This window comes from Balaenoptera borealis (assembly GCF_965194805.1).
Source record: "Balaenoptera borealis genome assembly, contig: HAP1_SCAFFOLD_283, whole genome shotgun sequence".
Lineage (NCBI taxonomy): Eukaryota > Metazoa > Chordata > Mammalia > Artiodactyla > Balaenopteridae > Balaenoptera > Balaenoptera borealis.
Genome location: NW_028123893.1, coordinates 741,609 through 763,688, shown reverse-complemented (window position 1 = coordinate 763,688; position 22,080 = coordinate 741,609). Strand labels below are relative to the sequence as shown.

Genomic DNA, 22,080 nt, shown 5'->3' with positions numbered 1-22,080 from the left:
TACAAAGAGACCGGAATAATCACCTTCCAATACAAGATTTATTGTGTTCCTTTAGCTAAGAGCGTACAGTGACTTGTACATTCTCTCCACAAAGTTTTGCTATGAGAGAAAAGGAGCCATTATATTTTGTCTTGAATTAGATATGCCACCATACTTGACTTAGCTCATCTTACTGGAAGCACTTTGAGGGCAGATCCTACAGTCCTGTCTTACATCCTCTACAGCATCAAGCCAAGGGAATCACACATAGTTACAGCTGGAAAAACACTTGTTCTGGGTTGATATGTTTAGCCTTTACCACCAAGACTTTATCACCAACACCTACCTTTACAGTCTCTAAACAGAAGACCTTCTTGCCTTCCGTTTTCATATTGACTAGGAATGTAAAGGGAAGAACTGAGAAGTAGCCATAGTTGGCTAGCAGCCAGCCCAGATAAATCATCTGTGGAGATATTGTTTCTTTCAAAAGATATAAACATAAGAGGAAGTCCTAGAGTTTGTAACAATTGTGCCTAATAAAATTCCATGAAAACCTAGAAATCCAGATGCAGATCAGTAACATATTGGTTAAATAAGCTGTTCTGTTCATGCAAAGGACAAGTGTACAGACATTAAGAAGAACGAGATACTCTTTTCTATGAGATTCTCTTTTCACTGAACTCATCAGTGCTTCAAAGACAATGTTACATAATAGTTTTTCTTTAACATTATATCAGGCATCTTCATCTTGTCCTGTATTTATTGCCAGTGTTACTAAAGGTTATCATTTATCTCTTTCTCTTTTAGATATATAATTTCTTCTTACTGTGGAAGCATTCATCAATCCCTATTTTACTATTTCTTTTAAATTAGAAATGAATATTGAATTTTATAAAATGTCTTTGGGGGATATTTCAACTGATTGTATAGTTTTGTTCTTTTTTGACCTTGTTATATGGTAAATTATATTTGGTTATTTTATATTATGCTATTTATTATATATGGTATTATGTTTACTAATTACCTTTATTATATTAGAATTACATTATAATTAAGGTAGCATTTTGTTTCAGATAGACAAAACAACCAGTGGAATAGGAAGCATCTTAAAATTAGATGCAAGAGCGTAAGGGATTTGAGATTAAAATAAAATTGACATTTTGGATCAGTAGCCAGACTTATTCAACAAAAGTGGGAAAATATGGCTATCATTAATAAATTCTAGATAGAGCAACTAGTTAAAAGTAAAAACATCATGAAACTGTAAAGGTATCAGAAACCTGGGAGAGTTGAAATAAATTATTCATGAGGAACACCTTTCTAAGATACAAAGAAAAAAGGATACATTTAATTATATAAGAATTAAAATTTTTCTCATGGCAAAATGTACTACAAAGGTCAGAAAACAAGCAAAAGAAATTGGGAAATATATTTAGAAATAGATATGCTCTCTTTACAACTTTTGAGAGAAGCACATGTTTCTTTTTCCTTTAACCTGTTACGTGGGTATTAACCTATAATGTAAGTGCATGGTTCCTTTCCTTTAACCTGTAACGTGAGATTTCATCTGTATGGTAAGTGCATGGTTCCTTTCCTTTCATCTGTAATGTGAGTATCAACATGGGGCACTGTTTCCAAGCACAGACTTTGGATGTTCCTGTACTGGTCCCATCACTGACCATCCACAAAAACTTGCAAATGTTGCTTTACTTTCCTGGTGGTTAGAGTCTTAGCTAAGAAACGGAAGCAAAATAGAACCTTCGCCCAGGGATAATAGAAGGTTTAAAGGAGTAAATATGTAAATGACTTAGGACAGTGCCTAGTACAAGAGAGATCAATATAAGGACTTATCAATTTTTTAAAGAGACAGATGAAAGAAATAAAATGTGGTGATTTCAATCTATTGATATATATTCTTGACATTAAACTACCTTTTCATTCATTGGATGACCTAACTTGCTCATGCTTTTTCTTACTCTAGTGAACCTGGGTAGCTAATATCATAGCTTAAAATGTTTGCTTTTATATTTACAAGTAAATTTGACCTGTAAATTTCTTTTTCCTTACAGTCCTAATCTATTTTCAGTATTAGGATTATATAGACTTCCTAAGATGAATAAAGGAGCATTCTTCCTTTGCTATTCTCTAGAAGTTTTTCTTTATTAATACTGATGTTATCTGTTTAATAGAAGTTTGATCGAATTCCCCACCCAAACGTTCTGGGTGGGTCTGGTATTTTCTTGGTGAAAGATTGTAAACTATTGACTTAATTCCTTTACTGGTGAAAGAACTCCAGCTATATATTTCCTCTTGTGTCAGTTTTGGTAAACTTTAGGAGCTAGGAAATTGTCCACTTTACATAAATGTTCAAATTTACTGGCATTTCATATATTCTCTGTTTGTACTCTCTGCTGTAACATTGTCCTGATTCTTTCTGTGTATTATTTACTTACGTTTTTGTTTTGCTTAATTAAAGTGTGTTTTTAAAATCTTTTCAAAGAGTATTCTTTTGACTTACTAAATCACCTCAATTTTATACTTTTTTCTGTTTTATTAAGTTCTGCTCATATCTTTATTATCTATTTTTTCTATGTTCTCAGGGTTTATTGTTCTGCTCTTCTGATGTCAATTAAAACACTTGGTTATTAATTTTAATAAATCTTTTTAGTTATAAATAATTGAACTTTTTGAAGATGCCAGCTTAGTTGTAAGTATCTAAGGGTCAGCACCTCCACATTGTTGCTGGCCTAAGCCTTAGTGCACCCTATAGCAATGTATATATTGACATTTTTTCCCCTCGACTTTCTGTGTTTTGCTACTTCTCACTTTTCTTTGGAGAGAAGCCCTCTGAAATATCCTTTAGTTATTTTACAGCCAATAAGTCTTTAAAATATGTGTATTTTTTTTAAAGATAAATCTACTTATATAATTAGGCAGAAAATCTCATTTGCCGTATTTTTAAAAACAGCATAATTTCACTCTTCTCCATGATTAATCTGTTTTACACAACCTTTGAGTTTTTAGCTTTATCAATGACATGTACTTTAGAAATTTTTTAAAGAGCCTACCCACTGTTTTAAAACATCCTGTTCCTTGTTTCAGTCCTAGTTTTATGTCTATTTTCTACCTTGCACCTGATAATTCCAACATTCAATGGATGGCCTTGGGAATCTAATTCTGGTATTGATTGTTTTTGCTGATTCTCTCCCATTGTAGCTGATTTCTTCATTATTGTGTAAATTTAGATCATGAGCTCATGTTTAGCTAAACTTTATCTGTGGGAACGCTATAGGCCTGGGTTTAAGGTTTACCTGTCCAGAGAGTGTTTAGTTCTGTGTTTGGAATACCACCCATCTGGGAGCATTTTAAGGTAATTTCTTACCTTCTGTTTGCAAGACCACAAATAAATTTGCAACCCAAACACTGTGAACACAGATCTGGGGTTCAGAATTCTCAAGATTTCCTACCTGTTTCCTACCCAGAGCAGAGGCCAAGAGAATTTGGTCTTACTCTCCCTTTGCCAACAGATATTTTTTTTACTGGCACACCCTTTCATTAGAGGTGAACCTAGGGATAGATAGGTTTAGTTCTAACTTCCCATCTAGTAGGGATGGAGTCTTATCTCCTGCCTCCCATGTGGTCATGGCCATTTTAACAACAAGTCTCTGTGTCAGGTCAGGTGTGTCATTAAACTATGGCCTGTATTCCAAATCCAGATAGCTGCCTATTTTTTATGGCCTATGAGCTATGAATAATGTTCACATTTTCACTGGTAATATTTTAAATGGTTACATAAGTACCTAAATAATATCCTCAATTTTGCCTCTTTGGTCCACAAAGCCTAAAATATTTGCTATTTCGCTCCATAAAAACAGGATTGCCAGCTTCTGTTCTAAGCTATCAAGATCTTCAGTCCACTCTTAATATAGCTATAACTCTCACACATGTACCCCTCTTCTTTCAGGGGTCCTGGAAATTTCTACTGCACACTTCAAAAATCAGACATGCACTTAAAAATAAGTTGTTTCCATTTCACCTAGCATACCGAACTCTTTTCTTTTAGGAGAGTTTTTCAAGTAATCTTGCCCACCATGTTCTTCAGAGCCTCATTAATAATGGCAAAAACTTAAAACAACTTAACATTCAACAAATGGGAATTGTTCATAACAATTATAGAAGCACATACAGTAGAAAACTATAAACTGTTCTTGAAACGGTGAGACAACTAGTTTTATTCTTCGAGAACTATGTTTATTTAGGTCTCTTTTTAAATAAGTATATTTCTGTGTATGTATGTATATAATCATGTATTTATACACATATACATTATTTATATGATATATTTATATAAATATGTGAAATACATACCTATACACATATCTTTGATTTATATTTGTCTACATACACAGGAATATAATTATATCATATATGTATATACATTGAACTGAAAAGTGGTAGTATACATATATATTGTGTATAAATGTGTGTATATGTGCATGTGTAGAAAAACAGGTTGAGAGATAGGTAAGCATGATTTAGACAGGGTTCAAGATTTTAAAAGTAGTTATGTGTAGGTAGTGAGATTATGGCCCATTTGATTTAAAATATTGCATATTTTTACATCAATTGTTATGAACAGATTCCTACGTAAATAAAATTATAAATAGTTATACATACTTGTATGTGTAGTGTATAATTAAAATATATATACTTTTATATAAGTATTATATTTATATTATATAATACACTTGTCTTATAATAATACATTATGTATTGTGTTATATAGAATACATTAAATATAATGTATTATATCAGATAATGATATATTTCTATATTATAACTGTTTTATAATCAATATTACATGATATATCATATTAATACTGTGAACATTAAACATAAATACATTGCATTAGTCATATAGTTTGTGTACAATATATGCTATGCAAAAATACATGTTAATGTAATACATAATTGTTATACATTCATATAAACAGTTATATATTACATTTATACACCACTATAATATTTTATATTGGTATATGTATATTATATTAAATATATGCATAGCTAATGCTCTTTAAAGCCATCTGCTACAAGAAGTAGAATGAGACCAGGAGTATGGCCAAAGCAAATTCTAAAAATATTAGATTATTTATATTCACTTATATGTCATTTTCCTGGAAACTGCATCTGCCTGTTACAGAGCACACACAGCAAAATCCCAATAAAGTGCCCAGGAGGACATCGGATGCTTTATTTACTGGGACCTCAAAGGAAACATAGTGCTATTCAGTCCCCCATCAAAGAGCTAAGAGCAAATCTTGAAGCACCCAGTAAAAGCCAATTCAAACAAAAAAGCTTTTCCACTTCAACTTGAAAAAGTTAAGTTCCCAAGAGACCCCCTACATCAACCACCGAAGCTCATTTGGCAATAAAAACAATATTCAGCGAACAACAAGAAATCTAAAACAATAGTTGTTTTAACAAAAAAAAAAATCCAGCAGCTAATCAGTGTCTTTCCTGTTTGAAAGAAGGCAGTGGGAAGTGGACAGAAGACCTGATAGGAAAGATAAAAAGAAGAGGAAAAGGAAAATAAAAGTTTCCAGTTTGACAATCAAGCTGTCTTCTGCATCCATTTCATCCCAAGACCACCAAGCCAGCGTGGAGGCTTTTTCCTCCTTTCCTTTTTGTGAGACTGATCACAACCTTGCCAGGACACGGTGAGCAAAGGGAGGGAACAGGAACGAGGAGCTGTGTGCCCAGGGCTTGGGACCTCGGGGCTGGAATACACAACACAAACACAGGATGTGACTTCTGAGCTGCTGCAGAGGCCGGGGTACCGGGGGAGGGGAGCCCTCCTCACGTCCTGGGACAGTGGCAGGGCCAGATCAGGGGACAGGAAGTGACCAGCAACTTCCCAGGGAGAGAGCAGAGCAGTGGGGGGCTGAGGCTCTGAGCCATCCTAGGAAGGGAGGCTGCCCCCATTTTCCAGACCGTATGGAGGGAAAGCCTACCCTCGCTGGCAGCTCAGTGATAAAGGTGAAGACTTGTCTGCAAATAGACCGTGGGCTAGAAGGCTTGCAGGAGGGAAGCAGGGGTCTTGGCAGTGCGTGCTCTTCTGCAGGGAGTCCTGTGTGTGCAAATGTCCTAACGAGAGTCTCTTGAGTCCATCTCGACCGGCACCTTAAGGACAGCTAGACCTTCGTCTCCTTGCGAGACGAAGTGATCTTGAAGCGGAAGGTCACAAGCCACACGAGATGCCGGCTCTGTTGCCTTTGGGCCCCTCCCAGAACCCTGACTCCAGTGCAACCAAAGCAGTGCTTTGAATGGTTCTCATGGGGCGGGGCACGCCAGGTAACGCCAGGTATGTGTCCTGCGCTCCATATCCCTCCACTGGTAGAGGTTTGGGTTTGGGGAGGCTTTTTTTTTTTTTTTTAACAAAGAGAGATGTATCTAAATTAAGAGCTGCACTATTCACAATAGCCCAGACATGGAAGCAACCTAAGTGTCCTTCGACAGAGGAATGGATAAGGAAGATGTGGTACATGTATACACTAGAATATTACTCAGCCATAAAAAAGAATGAAATAATGTCATTTGCAGCAACTTGGAGGGACCTAGAGATCATCATACTAAGTGAAGTCAGTCAGAGAAAGACAAATGTCATATGATATCACTTATATATGAAATCTAAAATATACAAATGAACTTATTTATAAAACAGAAACAGACCCACAGACATAGAAATCAAACTTATAGTTACCAAAGGAGAAAGGAGGTGAGGGATAAATTAGGAGATTGGTATTAGCAGATACAAACTACTATATATAAAATAAGCAAGGTCCTACTGTATAGCACAGGGAACTATATTCAATAACCTGTAATAAACCATAATGGAAAAGACTCTGATAAAGAATATATATATATATATATATATATATATATATATATATATATATATGTAACTGAATCACTTTGCTGTACGCCTGAAACTAACACAACATTGTAAATCAACTATACTTCAATTTAAAAAATAAAATAAATTAAGGGCTGCCAATGGAGACTTCTCCTTCCCCAGCTCTTACGGGAATTGCTCTTGAAAAAGACTCAGAATGGATTTACTTATTGAGCACCTATGCATGTGAAACACCATGCCAAGCATCATGAGAAGGATACAGAAATGAAGATGATTTTGGTGATGCTTGTAATCTGGTAAAGGAGACAAACATATACATAACTCACCAGCATCAGGCAGACAACAGTCACACAAGACCATGGAAGATAAAAAGGGACTTTTTCCTCCTGGGAGGATGGAGCACGTTGGCACGGACTTGGCAGTCAGAGGAGCGTAGGGCCGTAGCTGTGGGAGAGGCTTTCCATCAGGACCCAAGCTGGGAGGAGGGGAACAGTAGGAAACTGACTACTTGGGTGTGGTTAGAGTTGGCCTTGGATGGAGGGTGTGGTAGGTGGGGAGAGAGAGAGAGTAGCGTAGGGTAACAGGCTGAGGTTTGGACTCAGTTCTCTGTGAAAGAGGGAGCAGCAATTTTTTTTTTGGTTATAGAAGAATTATTTTATTCAGTGATATTCAAGACATGATTAGGTCATGGCCTTATATTCACAGTTTCAAGTTAGAAATAATTCAGAAATAATGATCAACATTTGGAAATTAGCTATTAGTTATGGATTCAGAGGAAAAAGCTTTTGCTGAGTGAGTCATAAAGGATGCTAATCACATTAAAAACAAATTTAGTAAATAGTATCAGTCAACCATGCAGATAGATGAAAAATATTTACCAGCCCACGAAATGTTTTAACCAGCCCTTCTGCTTTTGTGACATCCCAAATGTAGCAAATGTTTTTTAAAATGGGAGCAAGGATGTCTGGATGGAGTCAGCACAGAGTGGGGAGGCCCACCGGGAGCCATTGCGAGAGTCCGGGAGGGGGGGGCTTGAGCCGTGGGGAGGGGATCCTCGGGATCCTAGCATCCTACCCCGCATCCTTCTCAGCGGAGCCTCAGGGAGCCAAGCGTGTCCAGGTGGAGATACAGCGGCTCCGTCCATACCAAGCGGAACACTGGCCACAGTGCATCCGAGGACACACGTGGGTGGTCCTGTGTTATATGTTTCTCTGGATTTGTGCTACAACCTGGGGTCTGCAGTCACAACCCTTTCTTCTCGATGCTTTAGTGAAGGGGGAGAGAAAGACCAGAGAATAAGCCAGACCCATGTTTGGGGGTGGCAGGGAGCCAGCAACACTCTACAAGACCAGTTGAATGGGGATGCAGGCTGAGCGTTTTAGATTTGACGAAGGTTTATTATGTGCTGTGCTGGCAATGTGCTGTGCCTCCACCCCCAGATCTGCCCTGTTACATGCCTGGGGGCTCCCTTGTTGTCTGCTCTAGAGTTGGGCTTGACCTGCTTCGAAGGAGTCGGATCTCAAACACCTGCTCACACGCTGTACCAAGTGGCATCACTCACTGTCTTCTGGGAACAATAAATTCTTGTCAGTGTGCCAGCTGCTTCCTGCCAGGACCCTGACAAAGGTACTATGCATCCTCTGTACCTACTATTAATCCTCACAGCCCTGGGAGGCAGTCTTTCCATTTCGTAGATAAGGAAAGTGAGGCACAGGAGAGGCTACCAGACCAGACCTGGCCTGGGGGCCGCCAGGAGCAGCGCTGTCTGGACGCACAGAAGACGGGGTGGCTCTGGCGCCACCCGCCCCCTCCGCCCGGGCGACTGGGGAGACTCCTCCTTGGGAGGCGTGAAATGGGAAGGTCCTGGTGACCTTGGCCACGGCAGGGAGGACAGCTTCCTTGGACCTACAGCCAAGCTTGCCTGAGTGAAAAATAAACTTCTATGCGTCCGCCAAGAGATGGGTTAGCTCAGGACCCATCCTGAGCAACACGCTTCTCTAAGTCACTTAACCAGTGAACGGCAGGACCAGGTTACAGGCAGGGTACGGACAGGATGCAGGAACTAATTAGGAGGAAGAAAAAACCCCCCATGGTGCTCCGTCAGTTGAAACCAGGGCCCGGGGCATTTTCTCTTGCTCACTTTTTCCACAGCTGTTCTGCTGTTACTAACATCACTACCCATAACATTAGGAACTTAAGTTTCTCGAGTGCTCCACGCTTGCCAAGAAATGTGTTGAAGGCTTTACCTTATCTCATCTGGTCCTCCGCTGAGATGTGCACTGTTATTATCTATGTTTCTCATTTCAGGGAGCTGAGCTCAGAGAGGTTAAGTAATTTTCCAAGTTCACATAGGTGGTAAGCGTCAGCACTGGGGTTTTAACTCAGAGTGTGTGACATTACTTTCTACTGCTTCCCAAGACCAAGGCCAATGCCAACAAGGAAAGGAGGTGTGAAAATGCAAACACACACAGACACACATCGAACCACTTAGGATGGAAGGGAGCAGATCCAAAGAACCCTGAATGTTGAAAACATTCCCCCAAGGTCCTGCCACAGTAACTGAGCATGTGCTCGCACCAGCCAAGATGAAGACGTTTTCCATCAGTGGTTTTGAGCTGCTCTGAAGAACCCCATTGCTGCTCCTACACTTGACACAGTTTCTGTTTTGCAAGGCCAATGGGTCAGGTTTGAGGAACTAGCTTGTTTTAGCTTGCTCACTACAGTAGCCACCTAAGCCCAGGCAACCACAGGATCTTAGTCCTGGTGGGACAATCACGCCCCAGCAATTGCAAGTGCCACCGTGCAAACCATTCTTCTGGGAGACAATTAAATTTAGCTACGAGTGGGCCTGCCCTGGTTAGCATCCAGTATCCAGGGACCCATCCCACACACACGTGACATTAACCACATCGCCCAACACACCTCGTCCTCTTACTTAGCAATATCATTTTTCCTCTACGATCCTGTTTATTTCTTTATCTGTCTTCCATTTGGCCCATATAATTACACTATGCTAGCAAGGAATTCATGTTAGCAGAGCAAGGATGTATCCTTTTTTAAATGAAATTATATAAGATTAAGTTCCCTAGGGACTCCCCTGGTGGTTCAGTGGTAAAGAATCCACCGTACAATGCAGGGGGCGCAGGTTCGATCCCTGGTCAGGGAACTGGGATCCCACATGCCGCGGGGCAGCTTAGCCCTGGCACCTCAACTAGAGAGCTCAAGTGCCGTAAACTACAGAGCCCACGTGCCCTGGAACCCCCGAGCCACAAGTGCAGATCCCATGCGTCCTGGAGCCTGTGCGCCACAACTAGAGAGAAGCCCACGCGCCACAACAAAGATCTTGTGTGCTGCAACTAAGACCCGATGCAGCCAAAAATAAAAATAAAATAGATAAATAAATAATAAATAAATCTTTAAAAAAAAAAAAAAAGATTAAGTTCCCTAAATAGAGTGCAGCCTAATTTAGGCATTCCCCTGTCCCCATGTCTGGGTTGGCAGCCCAATCCAAGATATAAGCAACATTCACATATCTAGGTACACTGACTTCTAGGCTTTTCTTTGGGGTAGGGGAGGGAGGCTCTGGCTCTGGTACTATTTCTTTTCCTACTAATGGGTTTTGTTTTGTTTTTTTCCTGAGGGAAAAGGGATTCTGAATATGGAAGGAAACTTCCTTTTCCAACATTATGGTGGAGTAGGTATCCTCTAAAAACAATACTAAATAAAACAACTAAAAATATTGAATGCAATAATTTTTAAAATTTTCTTTTATATAAATGTACCATCTTTAAAAAAGTTTTTACCTATTTTTCTTTCAGTTTTATTGAGATATAATTGACATACAACACTGTTTAAAGTGTACAGCATAATGATTTGATTTATATGTGTTGTATATTAATTACCAAATAAGTTTAGCTGACATCCATTTCATATATTTACCAAAAAAAAGAGCAAAAACTGTTTTTTTTTCTTGTGATGAGGACTCAGGATTTACTCTCTTAACAAGCTCCAAATATAACATATAACAGTGTTAATTATATTAACCGCGTTGTACATGACATCCCTGGTACTTGTTTATCTTATAACTGGGAGTTTGTGCCTTCTGACGCCCTTACCCCAGTTCTACTCCCTCTCTGCAACCTCCTGCCTCTGGTGACTGCAAATCATCTCTTTTTCTGAGTTTTGCTTTGTTTTTGTTTTCATTTTAGATCCCACATATAGGTGAGATCATACAGTATCTGTACTCCTGTCTGACTTATTTCACTGAGCATCATGCCTTCAAGGTCCATCCATGTTATTACAAATGGCAGGATTTCCTTCTTTTTTTAAGGCTGAATAGTATTCCATTGTTTAAATACCACATTTTCTTTACCCATTCATCTGTCAAGAGACACTTTGATTGTTTCCATGTCTTGACTATTATAAATAATCCTGCAAGTGACTGCACTTTCAAGAAAGCAGGGGAAATTCTCAGGAGTCAAAATGAAGAGATACCAGGAAACCACAGCGGTAAGCGGGTTCTGGCAGCTTCTATACAAAGACCCCAGGAAGGAGTTTTCCAGTCTCAGTTTCCAAGAGCTGTGGGTTTGAGTGGCTTCATGGAGTAAGGGTCCGTGCAGGGTGGGAAGTTGGAGATAAGACCCTTACATATATACGCCACCGTCAGCACAAAGGTGGCCTGAACAACTCTGCACCAGCAAAGCCACAACAGAGAAACTCATCTGCTTTGACCTTGACTCTAGATGTGGGAAAAAAGTACCCTGAAAACGTATAACCACGGCTTTCCCTCACATGGGTTTGAGGAATGAATTTGAATCACCTGGGCTGTCCAGAAATCTCAGGGCTGAGAACTTTAACTTTCAGTGGTCTTGGGTTGAGGGCACCTGGTGGAATTAAAGGTAAAACATTTTTGGAGGTCGGCACACTCAGCCAAAGCTTCGTATGATTCCACAAATACAGCTCGGTAAGTAAGACATGAGCTCATAGCCCCAGTTACAAAACATAGGAGGAAACAAGCCTCTGAGGAAGAGTCAGAAGGACCAGCAACGAAAGGTCAGATGCTCAGGGCATCAGATGCTGGCATATCCCCTAGAGAATCTAAAGTGGGCACTTCACAGGGTTTAAAGAAATAAAAGAGGGACCAAAAACAGATGCAAGAAATACAATACTGCCAAACAGACCAGACAGATTTGAAAAAAGAAACATAGCACTTTTAAAAATCATGATAATAATGGAAATTATAACTCAGTGGAGGGCTTCCCTGGTGGCACAGTGGTTGAGAATCTGCCTGCCAATGCAGGGGAGGCGGGTTCGAGCCCTGGTCTGGGAAGATCCCACATGCCACGGAGCAATTGGGCCCGTGAGCCACAATTACTGAGCCTGCGCGTCTGGAGCCTGTGCTCCGCAACAAGAGAGGCCGCGATGGTGAGAGGAGGCCCGCGCACCGTGATGAAGAGTGGTCCCCACTTGCCGCAACTAGAGAAAGCCCTCACACAGAAACGAAGACTCAACACAGTCATAAATAAATAAATAAATAAAGAGTAAGACTCAAAAAAAAAAAAAAACTCACTGGATAGGTTAAAATGTAGCTCAGACATAGCTGGAAGGATTGGAAGATTCTTCTGCAAAACACTGTATAATCTTTTCCTGGGCCTGGAAACGTCAGTCTTCTTTTTAAAAAAATTTGTTATTGAAGTATAGTTGAATTACAATGTGTGTAAATTACTGCTGTACAGCAAAGTGACTCAGTTATATATGTATATACAGTCTTCTGTCTTTGTGTAGGTCCAGGCCATAAGCATCCAACCTGATCTGTCTCCTCTTGGGGCTGGAGTCCTAGAGTGGCCTGATGTCACGTGGGACAGAGGAATGCTCAGTCCTTCCGTCAGAGTCAGAAAGAACAACTCCTAACCTGGAATCCCCACTGACCACTCAGTGCTTGTAGGTCACAGCACACTGAGGAAGGAAGGCTTGGACTTTTAAATGCAAGTTTCCTTTTGTAAAGCTACTGAGAATGAAGGTTTTCAGAAGCCATCCGCACAATTTTCTGCTTATGCAGGAAATGATATTTTCTCCCTAACTGTGCAAAGTCAGTTGTATCTTTGGGGATTTACCTTATTAATAAATAAACAGCTGAAACTTGATGTGTGCAACTGTTTAATGCTGAAATCTGCTCAAGGATATGAGTGTGTGTGTGTGTAAAATTTTTAAATAAGACTTTACTGTGCTTTATTAAGATACTTGATTTTGTTGTAAACATGAGACAGAAAGAATTATGAATAGAAAAGTACCCAAAGATCTTCCCCAGAATGCAGCTCAGAGAGACAAAGAAATGAAAAGTATGTAAGAGAAAGAAAGAAACATGATAAAGGACAGAATGAGAAGGTTTAAACCTCAATGAATTGGAATGCCATAAAAAGAAAAAGAATGATCAACATTAAGAGGCAAGAACTGTTCCCGAGCTGATGAAGGACGGTGATTCTTGTTTACGATGTGGATCAGAGGGATGCCACGCAACAGGAAAATGTTGAAGACTAAGGTTCGACGGTAATCCCCCAAATTGTATGTTATAACATTTAAGCTAATATATGTGGGTTCATCGCTGGTGATGTTTTCTTGCTTTGCTATGATGTAGACATGAGGATGGGTTCCCTGGAGGTCAGACCAAGGAAGAAGTTTGTTAAGGAGGTGACAGCACAGGGAGGTGATTCTGAGGATGTCAGGACCCCAGGAAAGACATAATAAAAATAAAACTGAGCCGAAGGCACATTCATCTGAGGCTGACAGATGAGGTAAGGGACGGCGTGAGAGGGAGGGAGTCCAAGACTATAATTTAGGAAGAGTTTTCTGAACTCCAGTGCTAGTGGGATTAAGTAGTTATGGCCCTGTGGCAAGTTCATGGGAAAGAGCCAGAGGGAAAATTAACTTGTATTTGACATGAAGCACATACTCTGTGGGTATTCATCAGAGTAAATTATACGCAGTGGGGAAGTTTAAAGGCACTTCCTTTTTCTCCCTTAATGAATATGTACCGTTGAATCCCACTGAACTACCCTCCTGGTTTTAGTAAACAACCGACAACTTCTGACGCCTATAATCTAGTGTTTAGCTGTCTCTATTTAGGATTAAATGGAGGTGGAATCCACATCACAGTAATCCCTCGGAATTGCACAGTATTTCCCACCAGCACTTGGTTCCCTGCTCGTCAGCACAGTGCAGGATCCCAGCCAGGCTGGCGGGCGATGCTGTGGGAGAGCCGCGGTGGGGAGGAGACTTGACCTTGGGGGAGCCGGGAGTCGTGCGGGCCGCCTGGCTGCCCGGCGGGGATGGAAGCGCCCAGCTGCCTCGGAAGGCGTGGGGTGCTGGGCGGAGACGCTCAGGGGGGCATCGCTCCTCTCGCTGCTGCCCTGAGAACACAGGACGGTGGCTGCTCACAGCATCTGTGACGGGCTGAGTCCCCAGCTCGCCAGGGGACGCTGCGGACCCGTGGCTGCTGAAGGGGGCACTCAGGCTGGAAGCAGTGCCGGGGGCAGCCCAGCCTTGGCTTCCTCCTTTCCCCTGGGGCCCCCCCTCTGGCCGTGCACGCGGTAACAGCACAGACAGCGGTAATGCGAGGGGCTCTGTCGGCACGATGAAAAGAGCCAGAAGGTTCCAAGAGGCCTTTCTAACGTGGAGGGTGGGGACAGGGGCACTGCCATATATTCTGCTTGTCCTCGCAGCAAACCTGGGAGGCAGGTAGAGCAGGTGTGATTATCCACATTTTAGCAAAAGGGACTGGAGAGATGAAGTCAGTTACTGAAGGTCAGCGGCAAAGCAGGGAACAGATTGCAGGTGTCCTGACTCTTAGTGAAGGAGAAATTCCATCGAGTCTTAGAATTAGAAGCATCTTAATCAGCACAGGTGATTTAATGAAGCTTTGAAGGCAGGGATCTGGCATTAACCGCTACCCCCTTAACTCTGCTTTGATAAGGCAGTGTTCACAAGTGACCACCTAATCCAAGCGTTGATAGAAAAGAGTCACTTTAACGTCCTCATCTTGACTAGTTTGGTCCTAAAGCTCTAACCAGGCGGTTTCTGAAAGCATTTCCCATTCTGTGTGCACAGACTTGGAAAGTGGGTAGTGGTCCTCAAAGTGTCATCCATTCTGCTGATGCAAGAGTACCTGACAGTAACAAGTGTGGCCAGTATCATCACAAATGTAGGAGCATCATATGTTACAACCCTGAAAATCCCCAGTTGTTATAGGCCCAAGTCTCAGCCTAAGCAGATATGAGCTTGGAAAGAGTAGGATGGAAAGATACAGAAAGAAGGAACCAGTACCACAAACTCTTTTCCTAGCACTCGGTTCTTACCTCTCCATGTCCATGTACACTACTGGCTTCTGCTTCTGCTAGAAGTTTGGAAAGGAGGCAAAAAGGCCAGCCACCTCCCCTGGGACTGGGAGAGGGGCCTAGGACAGTGTTCCTGTGTCACCTTCCCACCCTAGCCAGGTACAAAGGAAAGGCACCTTCCAACTTCCATTGACCCAAGCATCCTCCCCTTTTTGCAACACAACCTCTCCCTACCCCGTCTGAAACTCCTACTAGCAGAGTTACTAATATATGCTAGGGTCACAAGGGGTAAGGGGATGTGCAGAGAAAAGGAATCATGAGAATAAACTTGATAGGGGCAGAGTCTCCTCATAAGCAGGAGTTAGCTGTTGTAATTTGCTAATTATCTCCTTAGAAGGTGGAAATTAAACAAGTTTTTAATGAATTTCTGCTACAGACTCAGTGCTGTGCTGGGCACTGAGGGGCCACAGAAACCCTTGGAAGGGCCTGCAATCCAGTTAGGGGTGTGACTATGTTACAGGTTCCTTCAGTGGATAACCCCAAACCACATACAACAAAGCAATAGGCTGTGCAATAGAAACCACAGGAAATATGGAATTAAAGAGAAAGAGATCAAAGGGGGCTTCCCAGGATCCTGGGACATCTTCAAGGGAATGTTTCCAAGACACTAAAGTGTCACACCTTCCACTAGACTGGAGGGCGGGAACCAGTAGGGCAATGGACAGGTCACTGGGAGTAGGTGGGATATTATAAATTTGTCCAGAATCTACCTTGCCTACCTCCACCTGATTTAGTTACGACTGGAAGGTGGCAGTCTGGACAAATTTGCCTGGGTGAATCCTGAACAGGTAAGTACCCTAAACTTTTTGCCTTACACACAACTTCAGTTCTTTGGAGGTCCAGTGATGGTGACCTTTCCTTGTCTGCTTGCCTATCTGTTGTGCATAGAAGACGGATCCACTGTACCTGAGTCGCGGGCCTATTGGTGAATTAGGATGCAAAGGTGAAGGGCTAAACCTCTGGGCAGTGTTTCTCCACCTCGGCCCTGACGTTGGGGCCAGGTCCTCTCTGCTGTGGGGTCTGTCCCTCGCCCTGCAGGATGTTTAGCAGCAGCCCTGGCCTCCCCCATCCCCCAGTAGAACAACGAAATGTGTCTCTAGCCTTGCCAGCCATCCCCCTCGGCTCTAGGGAAGAGGATGCCACGTGGCTGTCCCCTTCTCATCATTCATCACTTCTGAATCCCTGGGCGAAGCCACTTTGCCTCAGCTGATGGTTTTTCTTGAAACCAGAAGGGAATTTAGAGTTGGTCTGAGTCCAGGCTCTCCTTTAGAGACTAAGGCCCGGAAGGGAGCTCAGCTCGTAGGGTGGTAGACCTCGATAACAACCCTGGTCCACGAGCCCAACACCTTCACTGCACGGCTACTCAGATCTTTGGCCGATCACCCAGGCAGCCAGCCCTCCCAGGGCCGCCGTTTACCACGTGGTAAGAAGTAGAGCTAGGAGCCCATCCCCCACCGAGGGTCCCCAGTCGGCCCTTGTTGGGGATTGGTTAGCAGATTGTGGATTTTGTGTTGGAAATAGTTCCTCGAGGCCCAGAAAAGTAAACTCAGATCATTTATTCATTTGTCCGGCAAATATCCTCAAAGCACTTTTGTTGCATATTGAGGATACAAAGTCTCTGCTTGTCTTGGAGCTCACAGATGAAGTTATAAGGGACACATGGGGATCGTTATAAAATTAGGACTCGCCCGAAACGACAGAGCACCTCGTGGGGCTGAGCTGCACGGGGGGCCACACCCAACCCCACGGGGAGGCAAGGACCACTTCCAGGAAGAGCAGACCCCGGAACTAAGTCGGAGGGGATGAGCTAACGGTTAGGAGGTGAGGCTGCACAAGAGTGTTTCGGGCAAAGGGGAAGCGTGGAGGAGCCCATGGGCTGGAAACAGTGCAGTGAGTGTGGAGAGCACCAGCGATCTGGCCTTGGTGGAACGTGAGAGTTGAGGGGAGGAGAGGTGGGAGGCAGACTGAACGGCGGCCTTCACCGCTGTCCTGAAGAACTTGAATTTACTTCTGTGGGCGACACAGAGGACAGAGTCTAGGAGAACAAGTTCAAGGCAGGAGGACCAAGCTGGGATGGTGCCGCAGTGTGGGGAGGGCGGATGGCACAGCCAGCCACTGCGGAAGAGGGGAGGCTCACGAAATAGACATGAGGATGTCAGGGCGGGGCAAGAACGACACTCAGTGTCTAGGAGTGCCCGTCCAACGAGACCGCGAACACAGGAGAAGCAGGGCTGGGGATGGGAGCCCCGGAGTGCCCGTGGGACTCCAGGTGCAGCCGTCCAAATGTGGGGTGGGGGGCACATCCGGCTTAGAGAACCGGGTTGGTAAAAGTGCATTGGGAGCAGGTGGAGGCTGGATGCAACCGTGGGATTGGGTGACATCACCAGGGGCGTGTGGGTCTGAGGAAGGGGTGCAGGGGGGTGGCACTTTTAGGCACCAGCAAATCTAACGGAAGCACTTCTCTCCAGAAACCACCTTCTTGGCCAGTCCAGCCATTCTACTGACGGTCATCCGCCCCTGGCTGCACCAGCCATGCTAGTTTCCTTTGTGAAATAGGAACAGTGAGTAGACTTGCCCAGGCAACTTATAAACTTTGTTTCTCAGTTGCCCAGACCATTTACAGACTTTTATTTCCCACTGCCAGACTCTCCAAGAGGCACCAGAAGGCTGGCTGGCACACTGGCCAGGGTCCCAGGATCCTTCTAATGAACTGTGAACCTAACATTTGTGGAAAGCATTGTGCAACTTCTAAGGTTTGTGGTCAAACGGGTTCATCCCCAGCTTAATTGTCAGTGCAGACCCTTAAGAACTAGATTATAGCTTCCAGAAGTTGTTGACTGTTTACTGAAAACCAAAGGAGAGTTCCCTTTTGCAATGTATTTGCAGTTCTGTATATTTGCAGTGGGGGAAGGAGGTTTTCTTTGAATCGCCCTCTCTGCATGTAATTTTCTCTGATGAATACCTATAGTGTCTGTGTTTCACGTGAAACATGACTTGGTGTTTCCCCCTGGCTGTTTCCCATGAACTTGGCCCTCTTGGTATGATGGAGACAGTAGTACTGGCTGAAACCCTTCACAAATTCTTCTCAGCTCCTCAGCCATTTCACTCCTTTTAGCACTAACCACATCTTTCAGTCATTCAGCTATTTAACCCTGATGATGGTTTAAATGATGAGTTTTTCTTAAAACATTTGTGCTTTGTTTCATGTTCCTATATTCTTTTTTTTTTTTTGGATGTCTTTTTAAAATTTATTTTATTGAAGTATAGATGATTTACAATGTTAATTTCTGCTGTAGAGAAAAGTGATTCAGTTATACATATATACATTCTTTTTCATATTCTTTTCCATTATGGTTTATCACAGGATATTGAATATAGTTCTCTGTGCTATACAGTAGGACCTTGTTGTTCATCCATTCTCTATATAATACTTTGTATCTGCTAATCCCAAACTCCCCGTCCATCCCTCTCCCACACCCCTCCCCCCTGGCAACCACAAGTCTGTTCTCTATATTTGTGAGTCTGTTTCTGTTTTGTAGATAAGTTCATTTGTTTCATATTTTAGATTCCACATATAAGTGATACCATATGGTATTTGTCTTTCTGACTCACTGCACTTAGTATGATAATCTCTAGGTCCATCCATGTTGCTGCAAATGGCATTGTTTCGTTCTTTTTTTTTATGGCTGAGTAGTGTTCCATTGTATATATGTACCACATCTTCTTTATCCATTCATCTGTCCATGGACATCTAGGTGGCTTTCATGTCCAGGCTATTGTGAATATCGCTGCTATGAACATAGGGGTGACTGTATCTTCTCGAATAGTTTTGTCCAGATATACTCCCAGGAGTGGGATTCCTGGATCATATGGTAGTTCTATTTTTAGTTTTTTGAGGAACCTCCATACTGTTCTCCATAGTGGTTGTATCAATTTACATTCCCACCAACAGTGTAAGAGGGTTCCCTTTTCTCCACACCCTCTCCCACATTGATTATTTGTAGACTTTTTGATGATGGCCATTCTGACCCGTGTGAGGTGGTACCTCATTGTGGGTTTGATTTGCATTTCTCTAATCATTAGCGATGTTGAGCATCTTTTCATGTGCCTCTTGGCCATCTGTCATACTCCTATTTTCAAAGTGCTTTTACATAGAATAATTTTTGCTTCTATCCTAAGCTTTATATTTTCTCTTTTTACTGATGAAAAACTAAAGTGCAGAGCTGGAGGCAGGACTTAGAGCCTCGAAGGTGCCTTCAGGTGGGTCTGGGTGTGGGCGTGGCCCCAGGTCCTGTCCCTTGGCCCTGCCCGGCCTCAGGTGGTACTTACTCACTGGAGGAGGATTTAGTCACTGGAGTATGAGAACAAAGAGATTTTTGTTCTGCTTAAGAATAAAACACTCCACAGCCCCTCCTGCCGGACAGTTATGCCTGTGATATGGGGGGTATACAAGCTGGTGTTTCTCAAAGGTCAGCTTAGTAGGGTTCTGGAAACCCAGGTCTATGTATAGTGAAATCCTCACCAATTTCTTGCAGCAAAATATAACCGTGTGAGAATGTCAGAGTGCTAAGCCCTACAATTCATAGTAGTATGGGGAAGGGTCTGGATAAGGAGACAGATTCTAATTTTAATTCTCCACTAATTAGCCCGGTAGCACCCCCATAAGTTACTTCTGCTCTCTGAACCTCAATTTTCCAATCTAAAAAGGGTTGAAGGAGATCAGTGCTTCTCACACTGGGGGATATAGACATATTCTTGGGAGCTCTGAGTTCTCTGTGAGAATTTCTTTTTTCCCCAACTTAAAAAAAAAAAAAAGCATACCTACAGAAAAGTCACAAGAATAAGATAAGAACACACCTTTCACTTCAACTCACTATTTATTAGCCTTTGATCTGCTATTAATTTTTCATGTTGATGAAAACTCATGTAAGTTTTTACCTGGATCCTTCCACTGCCCCCTTCTAACCAAGGGCTGCCCAGCCCCAAGCCTGGGTGTCTGTCCGTGTTTATCTTCCCTTTGGCGTCAGGCAGGACTGCTTTCATTTCCAGGGGGTACCCAGAAAAGAACTGAAGAGGTCTTAACCATATCCACATTGAGTAAAGGCCAAATGATACCATGGAGCCCCCTATACATGAAGGTTGTCCAGTAATTTTAAAAGAAAGGAGTGAGAAGAATAGATACATGCATATGTATAACTGGATCACTTTGCTGTACACCTGAAACCAACACAACATTGTTAATCAGCTATACTCCAATATAAAATAAAAATTTTAAAAAAAGAAAAAGAAAGAGGAATAAGACATAGTCCCCCCCCCCAAAAAAGGAGTGGACCTGTCAAACACAAGAAAATGCTCTCCATAGAGTCATTAGCATATTCACACCACCAGTAGCAATTTAGTTGAGCAAAACAACATCGTCTGGCAAATGAATGTTATTAAGTTAAATTGTATTGGTTTGGAATATTTTTATTGAATTGGTAAACCTGTTGTATTATAGTTCTTCCAGAGCTACGAGCGTAAGGAATTTATATCTATAATAACGTTGGTGCAGACTTGAGTAGCACTACTGTAAAAATAAAACTGGGAGCATGCAAGAATATGTTCCTGGGGCACATACACATTAATCCTGTTTGTAAATAATGAGCTGGAAGGTTCAAGTTCAGGAGCTGTGCCTCCGAGAGTACCTTGGGGAGAGGAGAGGGGAGAAGAATAAGGCGGTTGAAATAAGTAGGTTCCTTTCATTTCAGTAGAGTGGAGTACTGTGTAAGATTTGATTTGGACAAAAAGAGTTTGGATAACACAGGTCTAGATTATTTCTAAGAGTCCTTTCAGCTTTAGCAACCAAAACCCATTTATTTTCCCTGACAATGGAAAGTATTGGTAGCTTTGGACCCTTTCCCATGCCCACAACCAAAATGGATGTGTATATGTATATACACAGGAGAAAGAGAGAAAGAGAGATTTATTCTGAGGAAACAGCCCATATGCTTATGAAGGTACATGTCCAAAATCTGCAGGGTAGACCAGCAGGCTAGAAACCCAAGGAGAGCTCATGTTGCAGCTGAAGTCTGATGACTGTTTGCTGGCAGAATTCCTTCCTGCTCCGGGGAAGTCAGTCTTTGTTCTATAATGGCCTTCAACTGTTTGGGTGAGGCCCAACCAAATTACAGGGGAAAATCTACTTTGTCTAAAATTCACAGTATTAAATTGTTTTCTTTTTAATTTTATTGAAGTATAGTTGATCTAAAATGTTGTGTTAATTTCTCCTATACAGCAAAGTGACTCAGATATATATATCTATATATATAGATATATAGATATAGTTTTCATGTTCTTTTCCATTATGGTTTGTCACAGGATGCTGAATATAGTTCCCTGTGCTGTACCGTAGGACCTTGTTGTTTATCCATCTTATATATAATAATTTGTCTCTGCTAACCCCAAACTCCCAATCCTTCCTTCCCCCACCATTCCCTTGGCAATTACAAGTCTGTTCTCTATATCTGTAAATGTTTTTGTTTTGTAGATATGTTGATTTGCATCATATTTTAGATTCCACATATAAGTGATATCATATAGTATTTATCTTTCTCTTTCTGACTTACTTCGCTTAGTATGATAATCTCTAGGTCCATCCATGTTGCTGCAAATGGCATTATTTCATTCTTTTTTATGGCTGAGTAGTATTCCATTGTATATATGTGCCACATCTTCTTTATCCATTCATCTGTCCATGGACATTTAGGTTGCTTCCATGTCTTGACTGTTGTAAATAGTGCTGCTGTGAACATAGGG

The 22,080-nt window shown here is 42.1% G+C and overlaps 1 protein-coding gene across 4 annotated transcripts in view; it reads left to right on the top strand.

Annotated features, from left to right (window-relative positions):
• Positions 1-22,080, top strand: part of LOC309621323 (uncharacterized protein) — a 43,585-nt gene that overhangs the window by 11,465 nt on the left and 10,040 nt on the right. Inside the window, exons 2-3 of one of the 4 annotated variants that reach the window (XR_014239915.1) lie at positions 5,511-5,699; positions 8,381-9,621. The exons of 1 other annotated variant lie outside the window; for it this stretch is intronic. The gene's annotated coding sequence lies outside the window, so the exon portion shown is untranslated. Of the gene's footprint in view, positions 1-5,510; positions 5,700-6,103; positions 6,412-8,380; positions 9,622-12,679; positions 13,411-22,080 lie in introns of those variants that run through there. 2 more of the 4 variants (XR_014239916.1, XR_014239914.1) reach the window with 2 other exon arrangements.